A 10615-nucleotide genomic window follows, 5' to 3' on the forward strand; every position below is an offset into this window, starting at 1 on the left:
CTCACACACGTACCCATCTGCCTTTGAAGAATAGTGTAAAAACTGTCGTTCTTTTCTGTTTAAGTTTTCTAAGTCTTTTGCAAGGTGGGTGGTTGTGAGATCTCTCCCACATATGTCGTTAAATTCCAAAACAAAAAAACAGAAAAGAACTGAGCTTTGAAACTACTTTCTTTTTTCTGATCTTGTAGTTCCTGACCACCTTAGAGAGGAATACCAGATGCGAGCTGGGGCCAGGCTGGGACCTCAATCACTGCGAACATTCAGAGAGCTCAACCATTGACATCATCATTCAAGAAGCAGGAATTAATGAGGTTGAATCTGAGGTCTAGAATTCTAATTTTCAATTGGCCAGAGAGCAGGGCTCACCAAAGGCTACCTTGATGTGAGGGGACAGCTCCTTGTTCAGTACATGCTGCCTTCATGCTGCTCATGCCACTTTACCATCATTGCTCTTCCATCACCACATTGCCACTTAATCCTTGAGACTTAATGACTTGGTATTAAAAGATAAGGAGAATATATCTTGAGACCACAAATATGAAGCCTTTTTTGAGGATTTTCACGCTTCCCCTCACTTCTGTTTCTTCCATGTCTGAGGGCAACCTCCTGTCTCTTTCTACCTTGGGAACCTCACCTGACAATAATTATAGCAAGAGTAATTTTTCCCATTTGCTTCAAACAAAATCTGAAAGTCTTATAGTGATCTTTTAGTCTTAAAGCCTGTCTTGGGACTTCCCTGGTGGTGCAATGGTTAAGAATCCGTCTGCCAATGCAGGGGACACAGGTTCGAGCCCTGGTCTGGGAAGATCCCACATGCCGCGGAGAAACTAAGCCTGTGTGCCACAACTACTGAGCCTGCGCTCTAGAGCCCACGAGCCACAACGACTGAGCCCACATGCCACAACTACTGAAGCCCACGCGCCTAGAGCCCGTGCTCCACAACAAGAGAAGCCACTGCAATGAGAAGCCCGTGCACCGCAACGAAGAGTAGCCCCCGCTCACGGCAACTAGAGAAAGCCCACACGTGGCAACGAAGACCCAACGCAGCCAACAAATAAATAAAAATACCGATGGAATTTTTTAAAAAAACACATATGATTCACTTAAAAAAAAAGCCTGTCTTAGTCTACTCAGATTGCCATAAACTGGGTGGCTTAAACAACAGAAATTTATTTTCTCGCAGTTCTGCAGGTAGAAAGTCCAAGATCAGACTCCAGCAGGGTTTGGTTCCTGGCTTATAGACGGCTGCCTTCTTGTTGTAGTCCTCAAGTGGCCTTTTCTCTGAGCACTGACACGGGGAAGTGTGGGGTAGGGGTTAGGGGGGTGTGTGTGTGTGTGTGTGTAATGAAGTGAGTTAAAATGAAGAAATTCTATTGTAAGAGCTCTCAAGTCATCCAAATTGATTACATAAGCTAACTGATCCATGCATAAAGGAAGAGTACAGGCAGATCATTACACACCTTAAGAATACCTGAGAAATAGTTCGCTTTAAATACAACTGTAAACACTGTGTAGTTCTAGATACTGTCAAATTTTAACTTTTTATTTGTTTGCTAAAATGCAAGGTCATATCTAGGAGTTCCACATCCCAGTCTCCTTCCATTCATCACCGTACTTGGCCTAAGACAATGGGTAAAAGGAGACTGGATCAATGAAACTTTTGAGGAAAGTCATCAAAAGTTCCCACATTCCCAGGGAAAACAACTAGCTACATCCACAAAAACTGCTTTAAAATAATCTAAAATTGATCCCACTTTTATAACTGGATACAAATCACATTCAAAGAAACGCAGGAAAGTGAGCAGTGCTTTCATCGTCCTCCTTATCTAGGTCTTGAAAGTAGGAGCATGTGGGCTGAAGGAGAGCAGGAAAAATAGGACCCAGAGAGCTTCTTGATCTCATTCTGCTGGAAATCTGATTGAAGAGTGTCTTTAAAAAAAAAAAAAGGCATTCTCGTAGCACCTTTTAGTTCTTCTTTTACAGCATTCATTACGTATGCAATGACTTCTTTATTGTCTGAATTGCTTGATAGACTATAAATTCCTTGAGGGGGAAAGAGTAGGTCTGTTTAATGAGTGTACCATGCTCTATGCCCTAGCACAATGCCTGGAATATAGTATATGCTCAATATTTATTCTTAATTGAAGTAAGGACAAATTGAGTATTCAAACATTTTAGAAAAAGGGATTTCTTTCTCTAAGAAAGACTAAGAAGAAAGTCATAAATGCAGAAAAGACAGTAAGAAAAAAATTCTAACACTGTGACCGTATCACCACACTTACTGCTATAAGTCTTATTTTCAGTGGGATAAAAATCTAAAATGTATATTGTAAGCAGAGACTAACTGTTGCAGAAGACAAACCGCAATAGCAGAACTACCAGTGACATTGAGCAGGGAAGAGAACACACCTATGCTGAAGCTGACCTACTCATATGTTGCCACCTGAAGCTCTAGGAACCCCAGAAAAACTCCACAGCCCTGGAACCTCCTGCTAAAACTAAGATTTGTCAAGATTACTGGATTTGAGCTAGGCTGGACCACAGTACTCAAAAAGGAAATTTCAAATGATTCTGTGATTTAATGTAGTAATTAGGCAGGGGGAAAAAAACATAAAGGAGAGAGAAAGGAATATAACAGACCACGTAAAAGTGAAAAACAGTCATTGTTTCAGCCTGTTAGGACCAGCAATGTTGCAGGGGTCCCTTTATAAGGCTTTCAGGCACTGCTGCTCACGGCCCAGGTACTGCAGCAGGAAGAAATTCTGACAGAGCTTCGGAGACCCAGAAATGTAGTATGCTTGCTTATATGTCACAAAGGGAAGACCTTCAGAAAGAAAAATGCATGTCAGAGGAACCTAAGTTCAAAGTTCTGAGGTATTATTGAATAAGTCTCTTATTTTAAAAAATTATTTTGAAGGCTAAAGTTTAATGCTAAAAAACAAAGAAAAAAATGTTTTAAAATACCAATGGGATTTTGTGAAATACATACATATAATACGTATATTTATTTGTAAAGTATATATTATGTGCTATCTACCTAGACAATAGAATATTAGTAAAACTTAATTTCCTTCTTGATTTTTTTTAACATAAAAACATGCAAATATATTCCTTTTTTTCTATTTCTCAATTATCATGTACTATCCCAAACCTCCATGGTGCCCTTATAGTGGACCATTGCTCCGGGAGTTTGAAAATTCAAAAATAAATCTTCAAGATTTATTTATACATCAGAAAATAAGTGTCAGGATATTTGAGAGAGAAGAGAACATTAGATGGACGGGTTGATTTAGCCTCCATGGGGACATAATCAGCAACTCATTCTCACCCTGTGAATTAAAACTGAAAAAAACAAGTCATTGAATTGATGGGATGATTATATTTTTTAGCAATCAAGGATGGGTTTCTTGAATTATATGTACCGTATATAACATTTATTTCTTTTTAATATTAAATTCCAAACAAACTTAGAAAAAAATACTTGGGACAATTTGACCTACAATGTAGATGCTGTCAGAATGGAGAAAAGGGTGGATACCCCTGTGCCTATATAGCCAGAGGTGAGAAAATGGGGAGAGGGAATACTGGTTACATAAGACCAAAAGAAAAGGGAATCTGAATGGCATAAGCAGAAACCGAAGCTATAGGAATATCATTATCTCAGCCATTTTGAGATGACATAAATTAAATGGGAAGAATCTATTTTATTTGCATATAGAAAAGGACATTCAGATGACAAGTATACACCTTCATTTCTGCATAAATCCCCAATATCTTCAATAATATCCTTACTATTTGACTTCCACTGCCTGAGTTTGATAATGAATTCACCAAAAGAAATTTCCAGTAACAGGAAAAGATAGATTTACAATTTTCCCTTGAGATATCAAATATAAATTCAGTTTTTCTTAACCCTCTAAGTTGCAGGTGCTTTCCATTTTTACAAATACATTTTTGTATGACCTGTCCACCACTGGATGTTATAAATTTTAGTTATTTCATTTTTTATAAAAGGCCATGCATTAAAATCCCACTTCAGCGATTAAGCCTTAGAACAAAAGGAACTCTGTTCCAATTACTACTGGGTTCTTCACCAAGTGTTTTATTCATCAAGCTCTTCTGTGGTGCTAAAGTTCTATTTCTAACCTATTCAGTGTTCTCTTCTCCTCTCAGGATATTTTTTACTCCATGACATCTCCCTTCTCTCAAGAATTCTTTCACTTAAACAATACTGGCTCATTTTTTAGCAAAAATTTTATCCTCACTAGGCTAAAAAAATTACTGCAGTTGCCACCTGTTAACCATTTTCAATTTCCAAAATTTCCTCTCAATAAAATGCTGACCAGAATTACAATAATTCTGAAAGTGTTCTCACTGGTTCTTTGTTTAACGTTGGAATAATTTACCACTGATGTACTATTTCTTTTGATAATATACATTCTACAACTGCATTTTACTACTGCCAAATCGAATGCAGATGGTTTCGGTGTAGAAGCCACATCTACCCCAGGTCTCTTTCCTGATCAGAATTCTTCTTAGGACTTTCATTTCAAACTGTCGATCCCAAGAGTCTCTGGCCTTGTCTCTATGACTTGTCAATTCTCTACACAAACTACTTTCCCTCTCAAAGGGTAAAACGCTGAGATATTTATAAAATGACCCTCTTATACCACCGTAACTACTATTCTTTTACATTTGTTATCACTCAAATCACTATGTTTCAAATACCCATCCCTAATATATCATGCAGACCTCATCAGGTTGGGTGTAACATTACTTCTTAGAGCACTTACTTAACTTCCTCTCTCTATCCACCAGTTACCAACATTCACCGTATTTTTCCCATCTGTAGGTGAAATGCTGATTTTTTTTTCCCAATTTTCTATCCTTAATTAGGCCAAAACAAAAACCATGTCCCCAACCTGCTCAGCTACAAAAACTTCAAAAATCTATATACAGTGATATAGTGAGAAAAACATCAGGGGAAAGATAACCCCACTATAAATGTCAAAAATTTCCATTAACTCACTGTATTGGTTGAATGGTGGCCCTCTAAAACAGCAGTCCCCAACCTTTTTGGCACCAGGGACTGGTTTCATGGAAGCCAATTTTTCCACAGACCGGGGAGGGGGTGGATGGTTATGGGATGACTCAAGTGCATTACATTTATTGTGTACTTTATTTCTATTATTATTACATTGTAATATATAATGAAATAATTATACAACTCATCATAATGCAGAATCAGTGGGAGCCCTGAGCTTGTATTCACTTGCCACTCACTGATATGATTTTGATGAGTCTGCCAGAAATTGATTTATTATGGTGTCTTTGCAGTCAAACCTCTCTGCTAATGATAATCTGTATTTGCAGCCGCTCCCCAGCACTAGCATCATCACTTCAGCTCCACCTCAGATCATCAGGTATTAGATTCTCATAAGAAGAGCACAACCTAGATCCCTCGTATGTGCAGTTCACAGTAGGGTTCCTGCTCTTATGAGAATCTAATACCACCACTGATCTGACAGGAGGCAGAGCTCAGGCAGTAATGTGAGCGATGGGGAGCGGCTGTAAATACAGATGAAGCTTCTCTCACTCACCTGCTGCTCACCTCCTGCTGTGTCACCCAGTTCCTAACAGGCCACAGACCGGTACCAACCCGTGGCCCCGGGGGTTGGGGACCCCTGCCCTAAAAGATATGTCCATGTCCCAGAATCTGTGAATTTGATTCCATTTGGAAAAAGCAACTTTGCAGATGTAATCAAGTTACGGATTTCAAGATGAGATCATCTGAGATTATCCAGGTGAGCTCTAAGTCCAATGGCAAGTTTCCTTATAAGAGATAGAAGACACACAAAGAACAAGACCCTGTGAAGAGGGAGGCAAAGATTAGAGCTATGCAGTCACAAGCCAAGAAATGCCTGGAGTCATGAAAAGCTGGAGGGGCAAGAAAGAATTCTCTCCTAGAGCCTTCAGAATGGACACAGCCCTGCCAACACCTTGATTTTGGACTTCTGGCCTCCAGAACTGTGAGCGAATAAATTCCTGCTGTTTTAAGCCACCCACTTTGTGACAGTTTGTTACAGCAGTCCTAGGAAACTAATAGACCGATTATGATTACACAGAGCTTATTTAGGATGAAAACACTCCAGTTGAGACTCTTGAATGCAAATACTTACTGGGATCACAAAATTAGAGTCACCTGATGGTTTATTCGTTCAATAAATAGTGAGCACCTATTATTTGTCAGGCCCTGTGCTAATTACTGTGAACACATGGGTAAGCAAAGAGTTGTTCCTGCCTAAAGAGAGCTCACATGGTTAGTGTTTCCATCCAAAACAAAACCAAAGGCAACTCCAATTTCTCAAGGAAAATAAATCTTGGAAATGTTTTTGAACTGTTTGGAAGTGCTTAATTACGTGTCAAATAATTAATAGCATGTGAATAAGTTTTCTTCCAAGCACTCAGCTTCAAAAATGAAGGACAAAAGCATTTGGCCAAATATATTTTGGACTTTACTGAGTTTAAGTCTTTAGGAAAATGGTTGGAAGTACACAGTGAACTTAAGGATCACAGTGCTGATAAAAATAAGTATACCATCATTTAAGTAAGTGTTGTTTGGTTGCTTTTGAAAAGCTCGACACACTGCATACATGCTAACCTTTTTTTTCACCATAAGCTAGACAAATTTGGGAAATTCATGAGGTAGAATGAAGCATGGAGATAACCATACCACATGTATTAATAACAATAATAACTATCATTTACTCTGATGATTATTTTCCAGGCACTTTGCTAAGTGTTTTATACCCAGGATCTCCCTTGATCTATATAACAGCCATAAAAGGTTGACTTTCATTGAAGTCAGCAATTTACCTGCTTTCCTGAGAACCCCATGCCCTCCCCAGAAATGGCCAAGGATATGGAAGACTTTGTAACCCCTCTCTTACTGTCCCTCTATGTCTTCTCCTATTCTTCCTCTCTCGCAGTTAACCACTGAAATGACCATCTCAATCCTAGAAATATAACCCAAGGTGATTATGGATCTACAAAACGTCTCCATTCTTCAGTAGATAGAGTTGAAGACAGAAACAGCTCCAGGCTTGAGGGGACTTTGCTACGACCTCCATGTTGCCCTCAGACATACTGACACACATGTCGACATACTGTCAATTTAGATTTCATCCTTTCCTCCCCCCAGTCACTTCTGTTCTGTTTTATCCTACCTATGGCCCAGAGCAGTAGCACTGCTAAATGGATTTTATGGTGGAATTAGCATAGAATTTGCTGATTGTTTGTGGTCTAATTGGCCCATGGTAAAAATCTAAAAGAAGGGGTTTAACAGAGCCTGAAGGAATCGGATGTCACAAAGGTATATCTTAAAAGATGGTCACATGACCACCAGTTTCCAAATCTCCTACAGTGTTGTTTAAAATGCTGCTTCTCAGGCTCCATCTCAAGCCTACTGAATCAAGAGCACAGGCTTGAGGCCTGGAAATCTGCAGTCTTACCATTCCCAGTTGTTTCTCCTGTGCCTAAACAATGGAAACCACCAGCCAAGGCAATTCCCCTAAGAAGTGATTATTAAGTGCGTTTATGCCTGTGTAGGTGTAAAGGGTTTATGTGGAGGTCAAGAAAAGAGGACAGAATGACTTCATGAGATGAGAACTAAACCACATGAAAAGAAAACTGGATTAGAATTCCAAAGACCTGGGTTCAGTGCGCATCTCCGCCATGCAATCGTTTATTCAAAATGTGTAGCAAACACTGAACTAGGCTGTAGGGATATAGCAGTAGGCAAATCCCTGACCTCAATGAGCTTGTGAGAGAGACAGACAATAACAAATAAATATGTATTGTTCAGTGATATGTAAGTGCTCTGAAGAAAAACAGAGTTGGGGATAAAGAGTGATGGGAGTGATGTTATTTTACATAGCGTGGTCAGATCTGAGAAGGGAAATGAGGGAGCAAAGCATGTAGGCATCTAAAGAGAGCATCCAGGCTGAGAGAACAGCAAGTGGAAAGCTTTGAGGAAGCAAGTGTGTGTTCTGTATACAAGGAAGAGAAGGAAGCTAGTGTGGTTGGGGCAATGCTGCTACAGTGAGTTAGCTTATTACAGTGGGTCTTACTCTCTTCACTCCTTAAGCTTTATTTCCTCAACATGCATTTATAGGCTACATTTAATTTCCTGTGTTTCGACCCATAGCAGGCTTGGTCTGTGAAGTTCTGATTTAATTTCCTAAATAGGAAGGTGACTTGAGAAAAATCCAAGTTTTTGCTTAAATCCATCAGTCAGTTGTCTACATAACCCTACTGCCGAGGTTTTAAACGCTTTCCCTGACCTCTCTACCTACAAAGTCATCCCATTGGGTAAGAAAGACAAAGGAACTCACTGTGTCTCGATGGCTGCTATCTCCAGTAACTTGTTCTCTTGATATGCATAGAGAACCCTGGAGTTCTAGTTTCTAGCCATGAACATCTTAGCACAAGCTTTGTTTTTCAGATTAGCTAAGAGTCAACAACCTGGATGCCTGCTTGGACACAGAATGACTTGGGGTTGGAGATGGAGGTAAGGTGGAAAATTGTGTTTCCATAGGGAAAAGAGGGAGAGAAAGAAGCAAGCCAGAGAGGTGTCTTCATGTATCCAGGACTCATCATGAGATTCACACTAACCAAATCCTGGGCAGCTCAGAAGGCAGTATGAAGACAGCATGAGGACCCAAGAGTGCACACAGCAGGCTCCTTGATTTGATCTCAAGGATAAAAATCAAAAGGGACAAAATCTATTTACATTTCCCAAGGCTGATAATCACTGTTTTGTTTTTTTCTATATACTAAGTAAATCCCATTTCCAATTTAACTTGCATTAGTGAACCTTTCTTACTCACTGCCCAGCTGCCTCTTCTGTCTCCCATTCCTCTTCTCTAAGGGCCCAGCTGTCTGCCTAGTTTATAGCCACACAGAGTCCCATTGCCCACCATCAAAACAACTCAAAAAACCCAGCAGGTGGGACTTCCCTGGTGGTCCAGTGGTTAAGACTCCGTGCTCCCAATGCAGGGGGCCCAGGTTCGATCCCTGGTCAGGGAACTAGATCCCACATGCTGCAGTGAAAGATCCCACCTCCCGCTACTAAGACCCGGTGCAGCCAAACAAATAAATAAATAAATGAATATTTTTTGAAAACCCAGCAGGTATGTGTAGTTCCTTCTAGTGTATTTGTTTATACTTAGACCATAGCTTTTTATTTGGGGGGAGGGGGGAAGAGAAGGAAGCCTTTCAGAGAAAAATTTGGCTAGAGATGACCTTCTTGGTTTGAAAATGAAGACAACCAGGAGAGGGGGGAAAAAAGGTCTTAAGACTAGTTTTTCTGTGTAGAGTACTAAATTGAACAAAGGATAAAAGCAGAAGAACATCAACAAAAACGTGATCTAATCTCCCTGGATATGGTAGAGAATCCATCCAGGTATTCACAGTATATCAAGTAAATGTATTCTCCGCCGTAAAGCTCATAACCACACTCTGTGAGTTGCATCAATTCAGATGCATGAATTTGGGCTTATCAGTAAGCACACTTTTAGAGCCAATAATAATCAGCACTTTAGTTGCCCTTTTCTTTGTATTGTTACCATAAAAAAGGATCTCAACATTATGTCACTACTGGACTCCACAGAGTGAAACGAGTTGTTTTCACTGATTTTCACAAAACTCTTGAAATGTTTCTCAAGTCAAATTCAAAACACCCGATCTTCTATCCACTTGGAATATATAGTTAGAAATGTAACACGGAAAACAACATATTTTAATAACGGCACAGCTCTCTATCCTTTTGATACTGATTTGCTCCAGAGATTGATCCTTTGCTTTTCACTCTAGATACATGTCTCTGGGCAATTTCATCTATTTCCATAGCTATAACTACCATCTAAATGCTGATTAACTGCAGACCTATTTCCAGCCCAGACTCAGATGTCTAATGCCTACTAGGCATCTACAAATATTCCACGGGGAAAAGAAACAGGAGAAAAGAATGAACAAGCATTGTTGGGGGTCCACAGAGCTCCAACACCTCAGACTCACCTCACTCTCGCTCTTTACCCCCAAACTCCACCTCCTCTTACATATGCATCATGTCTTGCATGGCTCCACCTTCCTTCCACCCAACCACCAAAACTAGAAACTGAAGAAGAGTCAACCTAGACTCCTCGCTCTCACTTCACCACACATTGGAAGACATTTCAGATTGGAAGACATTTCAGATTCTACCTCAAAAATATTTTAGATTATGATCCTTTTTCTATATCTTCACCTCCAGTGCCATCATTCGGGCCCTTATCATTTTCCATAGGGTTTACGTAGTAACCTCAACTCTCCTCCCTCCCTCTCATTGTGGATTCAGCCAAGTTATCCAAAACGTGACTATAATCATGTCCTTCACTTGCTAAAATCTTTTGATGACTATCAACTATCCTCACAACAAGTTCCAGTGTTTCCAGACAGTACCTCTTATACCCCTCACACAGCACCAACACTAACCTGTACGCATTTCCCTAGGCACACAACACTCAAACCACAGTGCTTTTGCACGTGCTTTCTCCATGCCTCCAGAAGACTCTTC

General features: G+C 40.0%; 1 non-coding gene across 1 annotated transcript; it reads left to right on the plus strand.

Moving 5' to 3' along the window:
- The first annotated feature begins 9014 nt into the window (after positions 1 to 9014).
- On the plus strand, positions 9015 to 9087 carry TRNAW-CCA (transfer RNA tryptophan (anticodon CCA)). Its single transcript has one exon. It is a non-coding gene; the product is annotated as a tRNA-Trp (tRNA).
- Positions 9088 to 10615: the final 1528 nt, after the last annotated feature.

The sequence above is a fragment of the Aethalodelphis obliquidens genome, unplaced genomic scaffold (assembly GCF_003676395.1).
Source record: "Aethalodelphis obliquidens isolate GAN/ISIS:26980383/991018 unplaced genomic scaffold, ASM367639v1 scaffold6, whole genome shotgun sequence".
Lineage (NCBI taxonomy): Eukaryota > Metazoa > Chordata > Mammalia > Artiodactyla > Delphinidae > Aethalodelphis > Aethalodelphis obliquidens.